Genomic DNA, 23,076 nt, shown 5'->3' with positions numbered 1-23,076 from the left:
TGTTAAAAAATGTTCATATTATCAAAACTGCTATACATATTTAATACAATCCCTATCAAAATACCTATGGACTTATTCACAGAAATGTGGGGAAGGAGATAAATCATTAAATTCATTTGGAATCATAAATGACCCAAATAACCAAAGCAATCCAGAGCAAAAAGAACAAAGCTGGATGCAGCACACTACCTAACCTCAAAATATACTACAAAGCAATAGTAAACAAAACAGTATGGCACTGGTGGGGTATGTCTGTGTGGGAGAACAGACATATAAACCAATAAAAAAGAAAGAAATTTGTTCAGAAACAAATTCATGTATATACAGTCAGTTTTTGTCATTTGAGACAACCTGAATAAACCTAGAAGATATAATGTTAAGTGAAATAACCCAGGCATAGAAAGAGAGAAATTATGTGTATTCAACTCATGGAAACTACAATAGTTGATTTCATAGAAGTAGAGAATAGTGAATACTAAAGTCTGAAAAGAGTAAGGGGGTAGGAGGAGCAGGGACTTGATGGTTAATGGGTACAAAACTGCAGTTAGATAAGAGGAATAACCTCCAGTGTTACAGAAAAATAAAATTATTGTAGTTGATAATAAATTATTATACATTTCAGAATAGCTGTAAGAGAGGATTTTAAATGTGCCCAACACAAAGTAATAATAAACGTATGAGATGAATATGCTTGTTACCCTGATTTCATCATTATACATTATACTCATGTACCAAGCACTCTGTATCTATAAAATATGACCAGTTATAATATGAGAGTTAAAAATAAAAACAAGTAAAGAATGTCACTTCCTGACAGGCTCAAAAAACTTCCAAGTACAGGTACTTAAAGGTACAATCAGAGGGTGAGTTTCTGACTTGGCTCAGTAGCCTGGGGAGGCTTTTTAAAACACCTAATCTGAAGTTCCTTATACAAGATTCCAGCAAAGCCAACTAAATCAATTAGTGTTCTTATGGGACTTTGTGCAAATAACAGACCACATTGAGACTAAAATTATTTATTTATTTATTCATTTATTTATTTATTGCAAATAAGTTACTTTATACTTCTCTTTGGTAAAAGGGGGAATGGAGAGAGAAAAAATGTTTCAGAAGAAAATTACAGTGCAGTTGTTACTAGATTTTAGCTTTGTTCGCATCTGTGTTTTTGTCGTTAGTACCTACCTACTGCTTGAACAGAATCCTCAACTTTTTTCCTGGCTCTAAGTCTTAATCAAATTTTAACATTTTAAAAATTTTGATTTATTAAAGCTTAAACTGCTTTTCTTGAACATAAAAAATACATTAAAAAAAACCATACCTACTTAATTTTCACAATAAGCTATATAGCCTCAGCTAGGTGCTACTTTATAGTATATTCATTCTACTCACTGTGTTCTATGCCTAAAGTCAGACATGTGTTCATAGATATGTTTATATCAGCTGCACTTGCTATGGAAAGTATTTAGATCAATTAAGATATTTTGTGAATGAATAAAATGTGAAAAAAATGTTTTTAGCTCTTGCCACAAAAAGATTTATTTGTGGATGAGAATATTATATATAAATGAATGTTAATAGTGGTTATCAGTGATTAGACTAATTTCTCATGGTCATCTGTTTTGTTGGATTTATTTACAATGACTGTACTATTCATCTATTATAAAAATAAAAATTATGCATAAAAAATTAAAATTTTTTAAATTAAAAAAAAAACAAGTAAAAAATAGATACATAAACCAGTCCGGCAAAGACATTCTAGAATGACACCATGAGGAGGTCAATACCAAGACCTTCCTGGTTAAGGCTAACCCGGCACTCAAGTGAGAGGAAATTCTGGCTTAAACCAGACCTAGATTCCGGTGGTATTTACCTACCCAAGTCTTTCGTCTGCCACATAGCTAGATGGCATAGTGACATTTAGTGAACGAATTGCAGTTCACTTTATAGATGGAATTCATCCCTCTACGCCAGTCCTTTCAGGAGTGAGAAGCAGATATAAAAACCATGGCTGCCACTATGTGACTGGGGCTCCCACAGGGGCATCCTGGTAGGTGCCACCTCTGTGCACTCAGATGTGTCCTGCTGAGCATGAGTATCCACATAGTCAATTGCTAAATGCTTTAAAGATTTTCATCTTTCGATTGTCACATCATGGGACCATAGGGATGAAAAGGCCCTCTTACATCTGAGCATCGCCTCGCCTCCCCTCATCATCGCCAGGCTATTTGTGTGGTGACGCAATCTTTTTTTTTTTTCCTTTTTTTCCTTTTTATTTTTTTATTTACATTTTTTAATATATTCAGTTACATTATTTAGCTTACAAGGTGATCATTTCAATATATGAACATTTCTCCCCGGTCTAGTTGATCAAAATATAGCAGCACGGCCTCCCTGTCTCAACAATGCTGTCTTCGTATCCCTCCTCCAAATGTTCTTCCCCAGGCCCCACTCCTCCACACACCCCACATCTGGCATTTACATCCACACCTTCTGTTTGATGCAATCTTTTAAATCTCTTCTATACAGCAGTTCATGTTGATCAATCTACACCATGGCCAGTTACTATTGCTATTCCACAGAGCCAACACCAGGGGGTGATCAAAGTACATCACACTAATTGCCACTGAGCAAAGCGGAGCTCTCACCTCCCATTTAGTACCCAAAACAGGAAAGACAGGGCTCATGGAAATTCGGCTTTGCCTAACTTGTAACATGCAGAGAGCCTTTTAAATGACTGTGCTGTTCACATTGTTCAATATGTTTTATAAACTCAGTGCAGTTGCTGTGTAATGCCAAGAGGTGGACGTCCTGCCAAGAGGCGGACGTCCTGCCTTGTGTCTGGATGCTGGGTCATTTCCAGGTGCCACGAAACCCCATATCCCTGTCCTCATGGTATGCAGCCTCCCAAACTCATGTGTTGTTCTAATGGGCCAATCCCTATGTTCCTAAAGTGCCAAGAATTCCAATAGTGTTGGTGACAAGCGTGACTCCTAATTCCTGGAGATACTTCATGGCAAAGCACCTCTGAACGGATGTGAGAGGAGGAAATTCAAGGTGCACATGCCCGCTTCTACCCCTGAGCAAACACCAATCTCCCTCCTCTACGTGCTTGAAGCAAATGTAGTTAGCTTATTTTCTGTTTCTTTTTTTTCTGCTAAGCGTCTAGTCTTCTAGGATCCTATAGTAGTGTTTGATGCCAGGACATTTGGCAAACATCTTTAGTGAGAGTTCATGACAGCTGCTTTCCTCTTATACTAGGTTAGGGAGGCCCCTAAGTAAGTACACATATATCTCCGAAAGCCCTTCATCAGGAGGCAGCTTAGATGGAAAGGAACTGTATGTTCCTAAGATTTTTTTTCCTTAAACTTTTTATTCCACTGTGACACATAGTAAACTTTCATAAAGTAAATACACCCATATAACCATCTCCCCTACCGAGAAACAGGCAAGGACCCAGCGGCTTTCTGCTGCAGTGAAAATTTACAGTTCACTTCGTGTGTGAATACTGCAGTCTACACGCCATGGCAGAGGCACGGTTCCTTAGTAATACATTCTTTCTGGAGCACTGGTACGCCAAGTGTGGTGCTAGGAACAATGTCAGCACCACTGAATCATCAGAAACTCGAAATTCTCAGGCCTCTCTCTCAATCTGCTGAAGCAGAAATTCTGGAGGCAGGGTTCAGCCCTGGGTGTTTTAATAAAGCCTCCTGGTGATTGGCACGTACACTAAAGCTGTATAAACCTTATATTCTAGAGCAGTGTCCTTCCTAAAATTGTGTCATAGCAATGCTCAGTTTACTGGAGTATAAAATGTTACATTTAGAATAGTGGTGACAAGATCTAACTGCTTACATTTTTTTCCTAACTCTTAAAATTTACTTCTCAGTTTTATTGAGGTGTGATTTATATGTAATAAAACTTGCCAATTTTTGATGTGAACTTTAGTGGGTTTTGACAAATATTCATAGTCTCTTCCCTTTCTACAGAGTCCTCAAATTCCATCAAAATTGTTGGTCTAGGGCCTACCCCACAGTACAGCAGGGAGGCTCTGTGCACGGAAAGCTGGATCCTACATGGTCAATTATGGTTTGAATCCTGGCCCAGGTGGCTTGAAGATCATTGTGTGTGTGTGTGTGTGTGTGTGTGTGTGTGTGTGTGTGTCCGTTTCCAAACCCTGACAGGATGGAGAAATGGAAAAACAAAGACTGTGGAGAGACTATACCTCTAAGAGGTGCTCTCTCCTTCTCATAAAAGCATATGAACTTTTGACTTCTTGTATTATAGCCTTCATCTCTAACAGTTCCATCTGATTCTTTTGTAAAGTGTGAAATTCCTCTTTTAGATCTTGCATGAATTTCCTCACCTCCTGGAACTCTTCAACTCCTTTCTCCATCCTCTTTAGCAGTTTCTTGTCTCTTTTCTCTTCCATCTCGGTTAACTTTGCCATTATGAATTCTTTATCAGACATTTCCATGATTTCCATTGAACTGTGTGGGGATGAAGAGGAGCTACCCATTTCCCTTGTGGGAGAGGTATTTTCCTGCTTCCCCATATTTCTTGTGGTCCTGCAGTGATTTCTAGTCATCTGGTGGATGGTCAGTTTCTTCCCAAACTTGGAAGTTCAATCATGTGAGTTTTATATGCTGGAGGCCCAGTTATCAGTGGGACATCTTCCTTTCTCCCAAAATGGCTAGATCGCAGGAGCCATGGAGCTGTCTGTCTCTTGAAGAAGGGCTGTTTTGGGCTATACATATAAAATATTACATGAAACAGAAAGTATTACATTATAGAAAATTATCGGAACTAATTAAAACTTCACTAAAGTCTCAGGATACAAAATCAACTTACAAAGATTACAAGCATTTTTATGCACCAATAAATAACTAGCTAAAAAGGAAATCAAGAAATTAATCTCATTTACATTAACTATAAAATAAATAAAATACCCAAGAATAAATTTAACCAAGGAGGTGAAAGATGTCTGTAATTTAAAGTATAAAACACTTGGGACTGGCAGGTGGAGTGGTGGTTGAAACACCAGACTCCAACATGGCTGACCACAGTTCAAGTCTCAGACCTGGGGGCTTGCTTTCTTACTCTCCCTTTTCCTCTGTCTGTCTCTCTCTGGTCAAAATGGAAGAATAATGATAGTAAATGAATTTTTTTTAAAAAGTATAAAACACTTCAAGAAATTGAAGAAAACAAAAATGTTAAAAGACATGTTCATGGATTGGAAGAATCAATATTGTTAAAAAATGTTCATATTATCAAAACTGCTATACATATTTAATACAATCCCTATCAAAATACCTATGGACTTATTCACAGAAATGTGGGGAAGGAGATAAATCATTAAATTCATTTGGAATCATAAATGACCCAAATAACCAAAGCAATCCAGAGCAAAAAGAACAAAGCTGGATGCAGCACACTACCTAACCTCAAAATATACTACAAAGCAATAGTAAACAAAACAGTATGGCACTGGTGGGGTATGTCTGTGTGGGAGAACAGACATATAAACCAATAAAAAAGAAAGAAATTTGTTCAGAAACAAATTCATGTATATACAGTCAGTTTTTGTCATTTGAGACAACCTGAATAAACCTAGAAGATATAATGTTAAGTGAAATAACCCAGGCATAGAAAGAGAGAAATTATGTGTATTCAACTCATGGAAACTACAATAGTTGATTTCATAGAAGTAGAGAATAGTGAATACTAAAGTCTGAAAAGAGTAAGGGGGTAGGAGGAGCAGGGACTTGATGGTTAATGGGTACAAAACTGCAGTTAGATAAGAGGAATAACCTCCAGTGTTACAGAAAAATAAAATTATTGTAGTTGATAATAAATTATTATACATTTCAGAATAGCTGTAAGAGAGGATTTTAAATGTGCCCAACACAAAGTAATAATAAACGTATGAGATGAATATGCTTGTTACCCTGATTTCATCATTATACATTATACTCATGTACCAAGCACTCTGTATCTATAAAATATGACCAGTTATAATATGAGAGTTAAAAATAAAAACAAGTAAAGAATGTCACTTCCTGACAGGCTCAAAAAACTTCCAAGTACAGGTACTTAAAGGTACAATCAGAGGGTGAGTTTCTGACTTGGCTCAGTAGCCTGGGGAGGCTTTTTAAAACACCTAATCTGAAGTTCCTTATACAAGATTCCAGCAAAGCCAACTAAATCAATTAGTGTTCTTATGGGACTTTGTGCAAATAACAGACCACATTGAGACTAAAATTATTTATTTATTTATTCATTTATTTATTTATTGCAAATAAGTTACTTTATACTTCTCTTTGGTAAAAGGGGGAATGGAGAGAGAAAAAATGTTTCAGAAGAAAATTACAGTGCAGTTGTTACTAGATTTTAGCTTTGTTCGCATCTGTGTTTTTGTCGTTAGTACCTACCTACTGCTTGAACAGAATCCTCAACTTTTTTCCTGGCTCTAAGTCTTAATCAAATTTTAACATTTTAAAAATTTTGATTTATTAAAGCTTAAACTGCTTTTCTTGAACATAAAAAATACATTAAAAAAAACCATACCTACTTAATTTTCACAATAAGCTATATAGCCTCAGCTAGGTGCTACTTTATAGTATATTCATTCTACTCACTGTGTTCTATGCCTAAAGTCAGACATGTGTTCATAGATATGTTTATATCAGCTGCACTTGCTATGGAAAGTATTTAGATCAATTAAGATATTTTGTGAATGAATAAAATGTGAAAAAAATGTTTTTAGCTCTTGCCACAAAAAGATTTATTTGTGGATGAGAATATTATATATAAATGAATGTTAATAGTGGTTATCAGTGATTAGACTAATTTCTCATGGTCATCTGTTTTGTTGGATTTATTTACAATGACTGTACTATTCATCTATTATAAAAATAAAAATTATGCATAAAAAATTAAAATTTTTTAAATTAAAAAAAAAACAAGTAAAAAATAGATACATAAACCAGTCCGGCAAAGACATTCTAGAATGACACCATGAGGAGGTCAATACCAAGACCTTCCTGGTTAAGGCTAACCCGGCACTCAAGTGAGAGGAAATTCTGGCTTAAACCAGACCTAGATTCCGGTGGTATTTACCTACCCAAGTCTTTCGTCTGCCACATAGCTAGATGGCATAGTGACATTTAGTGAACGAATTGCAGTTCACTTTATAGATGGAATTCATCCCTCTACGCCAGTCCTTTCAGGAGTGAGAAGCAGATATAAAAACCATGGCTGCCACTATGTGACTGGGGCTCCCACAGGGGCATCCTGGTAGGTGCCACCTCTGTGCACTCAGATGTGTCCTGCTGAGCATGAGTATCCACATAGTCAATTGCTAAATGCTTTAAAGATTTTCATCTTTCGATTGTCACATCATGGGACCATAGGGGATGAAAAGGCCCTCTTACATCGGAGCATCGCCTCGCCTCCCCTCATCATCGCCAGGCTATTTGTGTGGTGACGCAATCTTTTTTTTTTTTCCTTTTTTTCCTTTTTATTTTTTTATTTACATTTTTTAATATATTCAGTTACATTATTTAGCTTACAAGGTGATCATTTCAATATATGAACATTTCTCCCCGGTCTAGTTGATCAAAATATAGCAGCACGGCCTCCCTGTCTCAACAATGCTGTCTTCGTATCCCTCCTCCAAATGTTCTTCCCCAGGCCCCACTCCTCCACACACCCCACATCTGGCATTTACATCCACACCTTCTGTTTGATGCAATCTTTTAAATCTCTTCTATACAGCAGTTCATGTTGATCAATCTACACCATGGCCAGTTACTATTGCTATTCCACAGAGCCAACACCAGGGGGTGATCAAAGTACATCACACTAATTGCCACTGAGCAAAGCGGAGCTCTCACCTCCCATTTAGTACCCAAAACAGGAAAGACAGGGCTCATGGAAATTCGGCTTTGCCTAACTTGTAACATGCAGAGAGCCTTTTAAATGACTGTGCTGTTCACATTGTTCAATATGTTTTATAAACTCAGTGCAGTTGCTGTGTAATGCCAAGAGGTGGACGTCCTGCCAAGAGGCGGACGTCCTGCCTTGTGTCTGGATGCTGGGTCATTTCCAGGTGCCACGAAACCCCATATCCCTGTCCTCATGGTATGCAGCCTCCCAAACTTTTGACTTCTTGTATTATAGCCTTCATCTCTAACAGTTCCATCTGATTCTTTTGTAAAGTGTGAAATTCCTCTTTTAGATCTTGCATGAATTTCCTCACCTCCTGGAACTCTTCAACTCCTTTCTCCATCCTCTTTAGCAGTTTCTTGTCTCTTTTCTCTTCCATCTCGGTTAACTTTGCCATTATGAATTCTTTATCAGACATTTCCATGATTTCCATTGAACTGTGTGGGGATGAAGAGGAGCTACCCATTTCCCTTGTGGGAGAGGTATTTTCCTGCTTCCCCATATTTCTTGTGGTCCTGCAGTGATTTCTAGTCATCTGGTGGATGGTCAGTTTCTTCCCAAACTTGGAAGTTCAATCATGTGAGTTTTATATGCTGGAGGCCCAGTTATCAGTGGGACATCTTCCTTTCTCCCAAAATGGCTAGATCGCAGGAGCCATGGAGCTGTCTGTCTCTTGAAGAAGGGCTGTTTTGGGCTATACATATAAAATATTACATGAAACAGAAAGTATTACATTATAGAAAATTATCGGAACTAATTAAAACTTCACTAAAGTCTCAGGATACAAAATCAACTTACAAAGATTACAAGCATTTTTATGCACCAATAAATAACTAGCTAAAAAGGAAATCAAGAAATTAATCTCATTTACATTAACTATAAAATAAATAAAATACCCAAGAATAAATTTAACCAAGGAGGTGAAAGATGTCTGTAATTTAAAGTATAAAACACTTGGGACTGGCAGGTGGAGTGGTGGTTGAAACACCAGACTCCAACATGGCTGACCACAGTTCAAGTCTCAGACCTGGGGGCTTGCTTTCTTACTCTCCCTTTTCCTCTGTCTGTCTCTCTCTGGTCAAAATGGAAGAATAATGATAGTAAATGAATTTTTTTTAAAAAGTATAAAACACTTCAAGAAATTGAAGAAAACAAAAATGTTAAAAGACATGTTCATGGATTGGAAGAATCAATATTGTTAAAAAATGTTCATATTATCAAAACTGCTATACATATTTAATACAATCCCTATCAAAATACCTATGGACTTATTCACAGAAATGTGGGGAAGGAGATAAATCATTAAATTCATTTGGAATCATAAATGACCCAAATAACCAAAGCAATCCAGAGCAAAAAGAACAAAGCTGGATGCAGCACACTACCTAACCTCAAAATATACTACAAAGCAATAGTAAACAAAACAGTATGGCACTGGTGGGGTATGTCTGTGTGGGAGAACAGACATATAAACCAATAAAAAAGAAAGAAATTTGTTCAGAAACAAATTCATGTATATACAGTCAGTTTTTGTCATTTGAGACAACCTGAATAAACCTAGAAGATATAATGTTAAGTGAAATAACCCAGGCATAGAAAGAGAGAAATTATGTGTATTCAACTCATGGAAACTACAATAGTTGATTTCATAGAAGTAGAGAATAGTGAATACTAAAGTCTGAAAAGAGTAAGGGGGTAGGAGGAGCAGGGACTTGATGGTTAATGGGTACAAAACTGCAGTTAGATAAGAGGAATAACCTCCAGTGTTACAGAAAAATAAAATTATTGTAGTTGATAATAAATTATTATACATTTCAGAATAGCTGTAAGAGAGGATTTTAAATGTGCCCAACACAAAGTAATAATAAACGTATGAGATGAATATGCTTGTTACCCTGATTTCATCATTATACATTATACTCATGTACCAAGCACTCTGTATCTATAAAATATGACCAGTTATAATATGAGAGTTAAAAATAAAAACAAGTAAAGAATGTCACTTCCTGACAGGCTCAAAAAACTTCCAAGTACAGGTACTTAAAGGTACAATCAGAGGGTGAGTTTCTGACTTGGCTCAGTAGCCTGGGGAGGCTTTTTAAAACACCTAATCTGAAGTTCCTTATACAAGATTCCAGCAAAGCCAACTAAATCAATTAGTGTTCTTATGGGACTTTGTGCAAATAACAGACCACATTGAGACTAAAATTATTTATTTATTTATTCATTTATTTATTTATTGCAAATAAGTTACTTTATACTTCTCTTTGGTAAAAGGGGGAATGGAGAGAGAAAAAATGTTTCAGAAGAAAATTACAGTGCAGTTGTTACTAGATTTTAGCTTTGTTCGCATCTGTGTTTTTGTCGTTAGTACCTACCTACTGCTTGAACAGAATCCTCAACTTTTTTCCTGGCTCTAAGTCTTAATCAAATTTTAACATTTTAAAAATTTTGATTTATTAAAGCTTAAACTGCTTTTCTTGAACATAAAAAATACATTAAAAAAAACCATACCTACTTAATTTTCACAATAAGCTATATAGCCTCAGCTAGGTGCTACTTTATAGTATATTCATTCTACTCACTGTGTTCTATGCCTAAAGTCAGACATGTGTTCATAGATATGTTTATATCAGCTGCACTTGCTATGGAAAGTATTTAGATCAATTAAGATATTTTGTGAATGAATAAAATGTGAAAAAAATGTTTTTAGCTCTTGCCACAAAAAGATTTATTTGTGGATGAGAATATTATATATAAATGAATGTTAATAGTGGTTATCAGTGATTAGACTAATTTCTCATGGTCATCTGTTTTGTTGGATTTATTTACAATGACTGTACTATTCATCTATTATAAAAATAAAAATTATGCATAAAAAATTAAAATTTTTTAAATTAAAAAAAAAACAAGTAAAAAATAGATACATAAACCAGTCCGGCAAAGACATTCTAGAATGACACCATGAGGAGGTCAATACCAAGACCTTCCTGGTTAAGGCTAACCCGGCACTCAAGTGAGAGGAAATTCTGGCTTAAACCAGACCTAGATTCCGGTGGTATTTACCTACCCAAGTCTTTCGTCTGCCACATAGCTAGATGGCATAGTGACATTTAGTGAACGAATTGCAGTTCACTTTATAGATGGAATTCATCCCTCTACGCCAGTCCTTTCAGGAGTGAGAAGCAGATATAAAAACCATGGCTGCCACTATGTGACTGGGGCTCCCACAGGGGCATCCTGGTAGGTGCCACCTCTGTGCACTCAGATGTGTCCTGCTGAGCATGAGTATCCACATAGTCAATTGCTAAATGCTTTAAAGATTTTCATCTTTCGATTGTCACATCATGGGACCATAGGGATGAAAAGGCCCTCTTACATCTGAGCATCGCCTCGCCTCCCCTCATCATCGCCAGGCTATTTGTGTGGTGACGCAATCTTTTTTTTTTTTCCTTTTTTTCCTTTTTATTTTTTTATTTACATTTTTTAATATATTCAGTTACATTATTTAGCTTACAAGGTGATCATTTCAATATATGAACATTTCTCCCCGGTCTAGTTGATCAAAATATAGCAGCACGGCCTCCCTGTCTCAACAATGCTGTCTTCGTATCCCTCCTCCAAATGTTCTTCCCCAGGCCCCACTCCTCCACACACCCCACATCTGGCATTTACATCCACACCTTCTGTTTGATGCAATCTTTTAAATCTCTTCTATACAGCAGTTCATGTTGATCAATCTACACCATGGCCAGTTACTATTGCTATTCCACAGAGCCAACACCAGGGGGTGATCAAAGTACATCACACTAATTGCCACTGAGCAAAGCGGAGCTCTCACCTCCCATTTAGTACCCAAAACAGGAAAGACAGGGCTCATGGAAATTCGGCTTTGCCTAACTTGTAACATGCAGAGAGCCTTTTAAATGACTGTGCTGTTCACATTGTTCAATATGTTTTATAAACTCAGTGCAGTTGCTGTGTAATGCCAAGAGGTGGACGTCCTGCCAAGAGGCGGACGTCCTGCCTTGTGTCTGGATGCTGGGTCATTTCCAGGTGCCACGAAACCCCATATCCCTGTCCTCATGGTATGCAGCCTCCCAAACTCATGTGTTGTTCTAATGGGCCAATCCCTATGTTCCTAAAGTGCCAAGAATTCCAATAGTGTTGGTGACAAGCGTGACTCCTAATTCCTGGAGATACTTCATGGCAAAGCACCTCTGAACGGATGTGAGAGGAGGAAATTCAAGGTGCACATGCCCGCTTCTACCCCTGAGCAAACACCAATCTCCCTCCTCTACGTGCTTGAAGCAAATGTAGTTAGCTTATTTTCTGTTTCTTTTTTTTCTGCTAAGCGTCTAGTCTTCTAGGATCCTATAGTAGTGTTTGATGCCAGGACATTTGGCAAACATCTTTAGTGAGAGTTCATGACAGCTGCTTTCCTCTTATACTAGGTTAGGGAGGCCCCTAAGTAAGTACACATATATCTCCGAAAGCCCTTCATCAGGAGGCAGCTTAGATGGAAAGGAACTGTATGTTCCTAAGATTTTTTTTCCTTAAACTTTTTATTCCACTGTGACACATAGTAAACTTTCATAAAGTAAATACACCCATATAACCATCTCCCCTACCGAGAAACAGGCAAGGACCCAGCGGCTTTCTGCTGCAGTGAAAATTTACAGTTCACTTCGTGTGTGAATACTGCAGTCTACACGCCATGGCAGAGGCACGGTTCCTTAGTAATACATTCTTTCTGGAGCACTGGTACGCCAAGTGTGGTGCTAGGAACAATGTCAGCACCACTGAATCATCAGAAACTCGAAATTCTCAGGCCTCTCTCTCAATCTGCTGAAGCAGAAATTCTGGAGGCAGGGTTCAGCCCTGGGTGTTTTAATAAAGCCTCCTGGTGATTGGCACGTACACTAAAGCTGTATAAACCTTATATTCTAGAGCAGTGTCCTTCCTAAAATTGTGTCATAGCAATGCTCAGTTTACTGGAGTATAAAATGTTACATTTAGAATAGTGGTGACAAGATCTAACTGCTTACATTTTTTTCCTAACTCTTAAAATTTACTTCTCAGTTTTATTGAGGTGTGATTTATATGTAATAAAACTTGCCAATTTTTGATGTGAACTTTAGTGGGTTTTGACAAATATTCATAGTCTCTTCCCTTTCTACAGAGTCCTCAAATTCCATCAAAATTGTTGGTCTAGGGCCTACCCCACAGTACAGCAGGGAGGCTCTGTGCACGGAAAGCTGGATCCTACATGGTCAATTATGGTTTGAATCCTGGCCCAGGTGGCTTGAAGATCATTGTGTGTGTGTGTGTGTGTGTGTGTGTGTGTGTGTGTGTGTCCGTTTCCAAACCCTGACAGGATGGAGAAATGGAAAAACAAAGACTGTGGAGAGACTATACCTCTAAGAGGTGCTCTCTCCTTCTCATAAAAGCATATGAACCCTCTGGCAATAACAAAAACAATGTTGGGACCAGCAGGAGGTATAGTGGTTAAGATACTGGACTCCTACGTGGTTGGCTGCAGTTCAAATCCTGGACCTGGCAGTTTGAAACTCACACCAGGTGGATGTATGTGCAAGCCCAAAATTCTGAGAGAAGACTGGAAGAGAAGGGATTGCAGTGTGGCCATTCCCCCAGGAGGTGATTTCTCACTTTTTTTCTCTTTCTCTCTAGAGAGAGAGAGCACATTCACCCTATAGGAAATATCTATTTCAGAAAAAAAATAATAAAAGAAAGAAAGAAAAAGAAAAGAAACACCCATTAAAATGTAACTTACTCCTGTCTACTCACCTGTGAGCAGAATTCTTAAGGACAAAACTGTCTATTCATCATTGTGTTCCTATTGCTTGTCCAGACACAACCAAAAGGCTTCATAAATACTTGCTAAAGAAATGAATGTCAAGCTGTGTAAATAAAAACCCATCAAGAAAACTAGGTGGACTGTAGGATGTGGGAAAGAGGTGGGTCTAGGAATCCGACATCACTATGAAGTCTGAAGAGGAGAGAATTCGATGAGATAGTCCAACACACATCACATGTGGGCCGACACACTCAGCACCTTGTCCTACTCGCTCAGCCTACCCTGGAGGTAACAGCTGGTCAGTTTCTTTTCAGCCGAAATGTTTCCTATGTCTTTCTGCTTCAGGGCATTTTCAGGATAGTTGACTATTTTCACTCACTAGCAGGGCAGGTCAGAAATGGGGGAGAGGAAAAATTCAAGGAGCAATTACTAACCAATAAGGGACATTGTTGGAGGACCAATGCCCCTTGTCCTCATCCTAGTGAGACCGTTCTGAGGTGTGCGTCACGGTCATCTCAGCAGTTCCCAGGGGGGCCCGCCTCAATCGCCTCCCCATTACCATATCTTTCCTTTTTCTCTCTTTTTTTCTTTTTTTTTCTATTTCTTCACAGAGCTTCCTGATATTACCTTCTCAAAAATTCACACCCAGATCTTTGCCTTGGTGTTTGGTTTTGAGAGAACCCAGAGAAAAGCAATATGATTGATAAATGTGCCTCTTTCTTGCTCTTTGAACTTGAGTAATTTACCTCCATCTCTGACGTCTACTTGCTCATTTATAAAATCGGGATACTACTACCTTCTTTTGTGGGATGAAAAATTTTTTTCAGTACTTTCAATATTACAGTTCAGAAAATTATTTCCTTCTCTACAAAAATATTCAAAAAGAGATTCCACAGAGGTGACCTTATATCAGTGCGATCCTTGGAGCAGTGGAGGGGAAGTGGGTGGATGGAAGAAAGTCCAGGAGCTAGCTCCCCTACCTTTTCTGATTGTACTCTGGGACCTGTGTGCTCTGTATCCCCTATTTCCTTCCTGAGAAGATCAGGGACTTCACAGAGAGACAGACTGAGTCTTCTGCTGTTAGTTCTGTTCATGGGACAGCCATTAATTCAGCAAATATTTACCATGTGTTACTACAGGGGAAGAACTCTCTTAGGGGATAGAGAAATAGCAATGAATATGTCCAAGTGCCTTCAAGAAGCTCACATTCCAGGGGCTAAGGTTTGGGTCAATAAGAAATAATTTTTAAAATGCATAACAAGCAAAAAAAATTTTAAATAGAAAATGTAGAGTAAGAAGAATGGAAAATAGGATATGGAGAAGCTATTTTATGTAGAATATAGGAAAGTCTTATCTGATAAAAGTATTTGTTTTTGTTTTTTATTGAAGACTTAAAATTAGTAAGGAAGCCAGGCATAGGATATCTCCTGAAGAGCTAGATAGCAAGAGGACAAAGGCAGGAATACTCTTCCTGCACTCCAGAACGGCAAGGAGGTCAGTGAGATAAAGATGGAAGCAAGGGGGAGAATGGGAGCAGACAGCGTTTCCCATCTCTAAGGCAGCAGGACTAGCTTGCTTTGGACTTTGTAGGTTGTAGCATGGGTGTTGGATTTTACTCAGCAATGGAGAGTCTTGAGCAGAGGATTAACGTGATCTGACCTATGTTTCAAAAGGACCATTCTGGCCGTGATGTGGAAAACAGGCTGAAGAGGCAGGAGTCAAAGTGCATAGGCCAGGTAGGAGGTCAGAGGAGAGGTGACCATGGCTTGGCTCAAACAGCAATAGAGGTAGTAAGAAAGTGTCAGATGGACTGGGTGGGGGCTACAAGAGAAAGAAGGGATTCGAGGATTATCTAAAGATTCTGGAATACATAACTGAAATATTTAAGACAGAGAGAAAGAGGCTTTTAGGGATAAAATAATGAGTTTTGAATATATTATCTTTGTACAGTTTATTATCCATCATAGCAGAGAATAATAGAGTGATAGTTCAAAGCACAGATTCTGGAGCCCAACTGCTTGGTTCTAATCTTATGTTTGTCACTTGCTGTATGGACTTTAGAAACCTTCTCTGTAATACCTGTCCCTTCCTACTCCATAGATAGGGGATAATAAAAAATTGCTAGGCTGGCCTGTAGCCTAGTGGATAAGGAACTGGGATCTCACATGACCAACTATGATTCAAATTCTGGCCGTGGTGGCTTGACGAACATGTCGGGCACCTGTGCATGTGTGCCCCAAACTCCAACAAGATTGACATATGGGAAAGGAACTACAGTGGGCCCATACCCCATGAGGGATGCTTCCTCGACGCCACTGATTTCTCTTTGGCAAGTGTATATGTCCTATGGGGGGAACAATTAAATAAATAAAGGTAATCTACTAGGAGGAGTAAATGAGTTAATTCATGTAAAGAGCTTGGGACTGTACATGGCACCAAGTAAGCACTCTGGAAGAATATGTCAAATAAAATACTGAATAAAAAGTTAGAGATACAAGTTTACAATTTGGAAACTAGAACTGTGGTCTGGCTATAGCTAGAAATCTGCAATCCTCGGAGCATAAATGCTATTCCAAACCATGGGTCTGGATGGGGTTTCCCAAGGAGTCAGCGCAGACAGAGAAGATAAGACCACTGAAGACCAAGACTTGAGGCAATCTAAGGCTCAGATAAAAAGAAAATGTAAAGGAATTCAAATATATCTGTCGTTAATTCATTTTTTAAGAACTTTACATGTCTGTAAGCTCTCATATTACTACTTGAAAATTCAGCTGAGCGATTCACAAAGAGCAGATTCATTTCAACGTTTCTGCAGGGGGACCTGCAGCCAAGACAATCTTGAAATAACACTTGTCATTCTGGAAAGGTGTCTGGAGTGTCAGAAACTGCCAGTCATGCATTACACATTCTATTCCCATAAAATGCAGGGGTAAAGCAGGGAGACGTGATAATTTTTTCAAGAAGACTAGGGTGACTAAAGTGTTAGCCTTCAAAGTATCCTCCTAAGGAGACAACACTTCTAATACGCACTTGTATAACACTTCCATACCAGTTATTTCAGAGTATCACTTTTTCATACACACTTTCGGGCATGGTTATCAGAACAACTAAGACTTACAAAAGACTAGTTTCTGTCTTTTATCACTAACACCTTTTTTTAAAAAAATCATATGTGTGTGTGTATAATCATATATAGTATAATCATATATATTATATATGATCACATATATATGTATATATACATATATATGTATTGTGGACATACTATATATTATATATATACACATATATACTATATATTTTATATATATTTTATATATATACATATATATATTGTGGACATACTATATATTTTATATATATGTATGTATGTATGTATATATATATATATATAATACACAGAAAATGTGACTTTTTTTTTTTTTGGAGAGGTTTTTGGGTATATGGCGTGTGTGAGCTCGCCAGGAAGACAGAGATGGAGAGACAGAAAGTGGGGTTGACCACATCTCCTCCATTCTCCTCTTGGGATCTCAGGCAAGCACACACATGTGCCCAGCGTGAGTTTAAGCCACCAGGTCTGGGACTCAAACCACGGTCCACTACATGAGAGTCCAGCAACACAGTCATTACGCTAACTGCTGGTCCAGAAAAATGTGTCTGTTTAACAATATTTACATGTATAATTTAGTGGCATTGATAACATCCACAGAGTTGTGTAACCATCACCACTATCTAGTTTCAAAACCTTTTCATCACCACAAACAGCAACTCCATATCCACTAGGAAATAACACTCCATCCCCTCTCACCTCATCTCCTGGTAACTTCCAGTCTACTTTCTCTATGTATTTGCCTACTCTAGATACTTCATGTAAGCAGCCAATATAGTATTTGTCCTTTTTTTAATCAACTTATGTCAATTAGCATAACATTTTCAAGGTTTATCCATGTTGTGGCATGTATAAGAACTACATTCCTGGGGCTAGCAGGTGGCATGGTGGTCAAGGCACTGGACACCCTCATGGCTGACCATGATTCCAGTCCTAGACACAGAGACTTGAAAATCACACCAGGCCGATGTGTGTGTGTGTGCATGCCCAAAATCCCAAGAGGAAAGTGAAAGCAAAGGGATTCTGGCATTGCCATCCCCCCAGTCTCACTTTCTCTCTGTGTCTCCAGTGAGCACTTGCACCCTAGAGAAAAAAAATTTAAAAAACAAAACAACTGTTGAGTGCATTCTTTTTTATGCAGGAACAATATTCTATTTTTTGTATATATTTCATCTCTATTGATGAACACGGGTTGTTCCCAGTTGGGGATATTGTGAATAATGCTGCACTGTTCATTGGCATGCATTTGTTGTGTTCCTTGGTACATACCTGGAGTAGAATTGCTAGGTCATATGATACTTTTATGTTTAGCTTTTTGAAGAACCACCAAATAGCTTTTCACAGAAGCTATACCAGCTTGTATTCTCATTAGCAACACATAAGGGTTCAATTCCACCCTAGACATTCTCACCAACACTTGTTATTTCCCTTTTTTAGAGCCTAAGAAAAATTATAGACACTGTGTAGAGTGGAAAATACTATATCATTGTGATTTTGATTTATATTTACCTAATGACTGATGACGTTGACCATTGCTCCCATCTTTAGTGGCCATTTGTAAAGAATTTTCGGAAAAATGTCTACCCAAGTCCTTTGCCCATTTTTTTGGAGGGGGAGGTATATGAGATTTTTTTTTTTTTTATTGTTAAGTTGTATAAGTTCTTTAAATATTCTGGATAATTCGTCTTAAGATAGAAGCTTTCCAAATATTTCTTGCTAATCTATAGTTTGTCTTTTCAATAGCAAATTTATAAATTTATTTGGGTAGAATTGGCATTTTAATTATATTGATTTTTCCTATCTAAGAACTAGGACTATCTTTCCATTTTTATGTCATACTCAATTTCTTTTTTCAGTTTTTCATGGTTTTCCTTGTAGAGGTCTTCCACTTTGGAAAGATTTATTTCTAGATTTTGTTTAGTGTGTGTCTATTGTAAATGGGATTGCCTTCTACAATTCTGCCTCAATCGGCTCACTATTGGTGTATAAAAATGCTGTGAAATTTTTTTAATATTGATATTGTATCTTGCCACTTGAATAAAATTAATCACTTCAAGGAATTATTTTTATGGATTCTTTTGGATTTTCTATGTATATAATCATGTCTTTTCCTATCTGAATGTCTTTTGTTTTACTCTTTTTTTTTTTTTTTTTGAGAGGTTTTCACTATAGGGCGCGTGCGCTCGCCAGAGAGAGAGACATAGAGACAGAAAGCGAGAAATCACCCCCCAGGGGGGATGGCCACACCACAATTCCTTCTCCTCCATTCTCCTCTCGGGATCTTGGACACGCATGCACACGTGCCCGGCGTGAGTTTTAAGCCACCGGGTCCAGGACGCGAACCGTGGTCGACTATGTGGGAGTCCAGCAACATAGCCATTACTCTAACTGCTGGTTCCCTGTTTTACTCTCTAATCTGACTACGTTGTCTAGAACTTCCAGTACTATGTAGAAAAGGAGTGGGGAAAGTGGGCAGTCATGGCTTTTCCCAGTGTTCGATGGGAAATCTTCCAGTTTCTCCTTATTCAGTATGATGTTTGCTATAGGTCTGTCATATATAGCTTTTATTATGCTGGGAAATGTCCCTTTTATAACTATTTTGTTAAAAGTCTTAATCATGAAGGGATACTGTAATTTATCAAATTGCTTTTTCTGCATCAATTTATATAATCATATGATTTTTATCTTTTCTTTTGTTAATGTGATGCATAACATGCATTGTTTTACACATGGTAAACTATAATTGCATCTGTGGGATAAAACCTACCTGGTCATGCATATTGCATCTGTGGGATAAAGCCTACCTGGTCATGCATACCTATAATATTTTTTTTTTTTTGAGAGATTTTCACTGTAGGGCGCGTGCGCTCGCCAGACAGAGAGAGACATAGAGACAGAAAGCGAGAAATCACCCCCCAGGGGGGATGGTCACGCCGCAATCCCTTCTCCTCCATTCTCCTCTCGGGATCTTGGACATGCATGCACACGCGCCTGGCGTGAGTTTTAAGCCACCGGGTCCGGGACACGAACAACAGTCGACTACGTGGGAGTCCAGCGACATAGCCATTACGCTAACTGCTGGTTCCCATGCATACCTATAATATTTTTGAAAATTTTTATTTAAGATTTTTGCCATAGGGTGTGTGCAATCACCAAAGAGAAACAGAGGGAGGGCAGTGAGACATCACCTCCCCCAGAGGGGATGATCACATGACAGGAAATATAATAAAGAAGAGTTGAGAGACTCTGAAGCCATGGCCTTGCCCCTTAGTCTTTATCCCCCAATTATTTTCTATACGCTTATTTATTTACTCCATGAAAGAGCGAGAGAGAGTGAGGGGGAATAAGCGTCCTTGAGAGAGCCTTCGTGCGTGATCCTCCATGACCTTACAGCCCCCCCCACCCCCAGTATCACAGGAGCATCTGTGAACATGTCCAGGACATCGAGGTAGACCAGGAGGTGAACCTGAGCCTTCCATCTCGGTCACCTTGGCTGCACATTAGAATTTCTAAGTTCTTATCCTAGGTTCTCCCCAAACAATTCAGACTAGAGTATTTAGGTGGGATAAAGCAGAGGTGTCAGTATACTTCAACACTTTCTAGGTGAGTCCAAAGTGCAGCCGAGGTTGGACCACAGCAAGGAAGAGAGAAAAAGCCACTGAAAGAGGCTCTTTTTAATCTGACTGCAGTGACAGACTCTTTCCTACCGTGTAGAGTAACCAGAAGTGATGTGGTAGGAATAGCTGAGTAGGTCTATATTATCGGGGCGTCGGGACAGTCAGGAGGTATTTTTCTATGCCAAAATGCATCATGACCTTCACGATGATCCAATATAATATCTAATTCCTTTCGCTCTGCTGTCATTTTTCAGACAAGGTTAGAACAGAACACAAGATTTTTTGAGGCCATAAAAAAGGCAGTAAGTGCTTCCTCCTGTGTGTGTGTGTGTGTGCGTGTGTGTGTGTGTGTGTGTGTCTGTGTGTGATTTTAAACCAGATCTCTCAGTTGTGATTCTGCTGCCTCAGCCTCTCAGCTGGAACTAGAGACTATAGGTGTTGGCACAGCTATTTTTATTTTGTTTATTTTTTGTTTGTTTGTTTTTTAAACAGTGTTTTTTCTATGTTGCCCTAGCCAGTCTTGAACTTGCAACTGTCCTACTTCAGCCTCTTTGAGTCACTGGACTTACAGGCAAATGGCATTTACCTCTTCAGCCACCTGCCCCACCCCCTCTCCTGCAGAGTGCAGTGTCCTAGCAGGGCAGGCCACCAGCTGCCTCCTCACCTCTTTTACTAATAAAACAGCTTACATTTGGAAGCAAGCAGCAACTCACTCCTTTGTAATTTGACTCCTAAGGATAATTTTTTTTTTTTTTAAGGAGGAATTATGCCAGAGGTCAAAAGAAAGAAAGCGAAGAAAAATCATTTTCTGTTCCCTACTTTGAAAAGTTAAATGATTAGGGAAAACTCCACAGGGAATATTTCATTCATCTTGTTATGTCTCCCCTCTACTACATCAGGAGAGAACAAACGGAATTAATTAAGAAGCTCTCTGTAGCATTATTATCAGAAAACTCCTCTTTGTCTGTTTATGACTCTAGATCGAAATGTGGCTACCTCTGAAGATCAGAATTGTAAAACGCTTTTCTCTCCACTCCATTTCAGGGAGTTCTCGTTGTTCTTATTGGGGTATATCTGAACTGAAATAATTTGATGGACTTACATGTTTTAAAAAATCAAACGAAGAATAAAAACACTATAGAAACTGCCATAGTAGAAGCGAATCACGAACATAATTTAGAAATGTAAGTTCAAAACTGATGGAATAGGAGCGAGTAAGTGGCGTGGTGGTTAAGGCACTGGCGAACCACAGTTCAAGTCCCAGACCTGGCAGCTTGCGTTCTCACTTTCTCTCTGTATCTCTTTGGTCAAATTAAATACTACTACATAAAAACACTATAGAAACTGCCATAGTAGAAGCGAATCACGAACATAATTTAGAAATGTAAGTTCAAAACTGATGGAATAGGAGCGAGTAAGTGGCGTGGTGGTTAAGGCACTGGCGAACCACAGTTCAAGTCCCAGACCTGGCAGCTTGCGTTCTCACTTTCTCTCTGTATCTCTTTGGTCAAATTAAATACTATTATAATAATGACAAATAAAATTAAATAATTCTTAAAAAAAACAAAAGAGGTACAATAAAGGTATGAGGTCAGCAGTGAATGAATAAACTGAATAAAAATAGAGACAGTGATTTCTTTTTTTTAATAATTATTTACTTAATTTTATTTAGTCATTAATTTAATTTAATTTAATTTGACTAGCGAGATACACAGAGAGAAAGAGAGGGAAAGTGAGAAAGCAAGCCACCAGGTTCGGTATTCGAACTGCAGTTGGCCATGTAGAAGTGTCCAGCACCTTAACCACCACGCCACCTGCTGGTCCCCGATTTCTAAAAGACAGTCAGGGTCTTCTAACTTTAAAAGTTTGGTACATTTTGCTTTAAGTTAATTTAATTTACACAAGAGAATCTTTATTTTAAAATTCTCTTTTTTTTTTTCTGTTTTGTTTTGTTTTTCCTGCATGCTAAGGACATGTGGAGACAGGCCAGCTGTGGTGGCACAGTAGTACTGAACATTATGTGAAATCGAGCCCACAGGGAAGGGTCCGGGGTTCTGTCTAAGGTCTCACTGCTCACCTGGGCCATGATCTTGGCTGGCTGAGGCCAGGGGGTGGGGGGGATTGCCACCCTACTGGAGGTGCCTGTTGTGTGTCTGTCTCTCTTTCTCTCTTTCACTCACTCATGGAAGAAATAAATATCCTTTTTAAAGAAAACAGAGTGAGTATAGAATGGGATCCTGGGAGGGAGTTTTGTTCCTTCCCAGTGCAGTCAATTGGCAAGTGGTTACTGACTCTCCTGCTGGCTCCCAACGCAGGGAGGTGCTAGCATGGCCTTACGTAGAGATTCCCTGAGCTGAAGCGCTGACCGAGGGTGATGCTGCAACAGCCTCTGCAGGTGACAACTGGGACTTTTCCCACAGAGGCTGCCTATGGAAGCTGCTATCCCTCTGGTCCTGGTCCTCCTACTTCTAGCTTTTGGATGTCAAAATAAAAATAAAACCAGAATTTTAAAAAGTGCATTGTAGGTTCTCTATTATTTAAGCTGGGCATAATAACCACTGAGACATGCTCTCAGAGATCTGGAACAC

The sequence above is a fragment of the Tupaia chinensis genome, unplaced genomic scaffold, assembly GCF_000334495.1.
Source record: "Tupaia chinensis unplaced genomic scaffold, TupChi_1.0 Scaffold000276_1, whole genome shotgun sequence".
Taxonomy (NCBI): domain Eukaryota; kingdom Metazoa; phylum Chordata; class Mammalia; order Scandentia; family Tupaiidae; genus Tupaia; species Tupaia belangeri.
The sequence above is the reverse complement of the archived record's forward strand: the minus strand, read 5'-3'. Positions refer to the sequence as shown.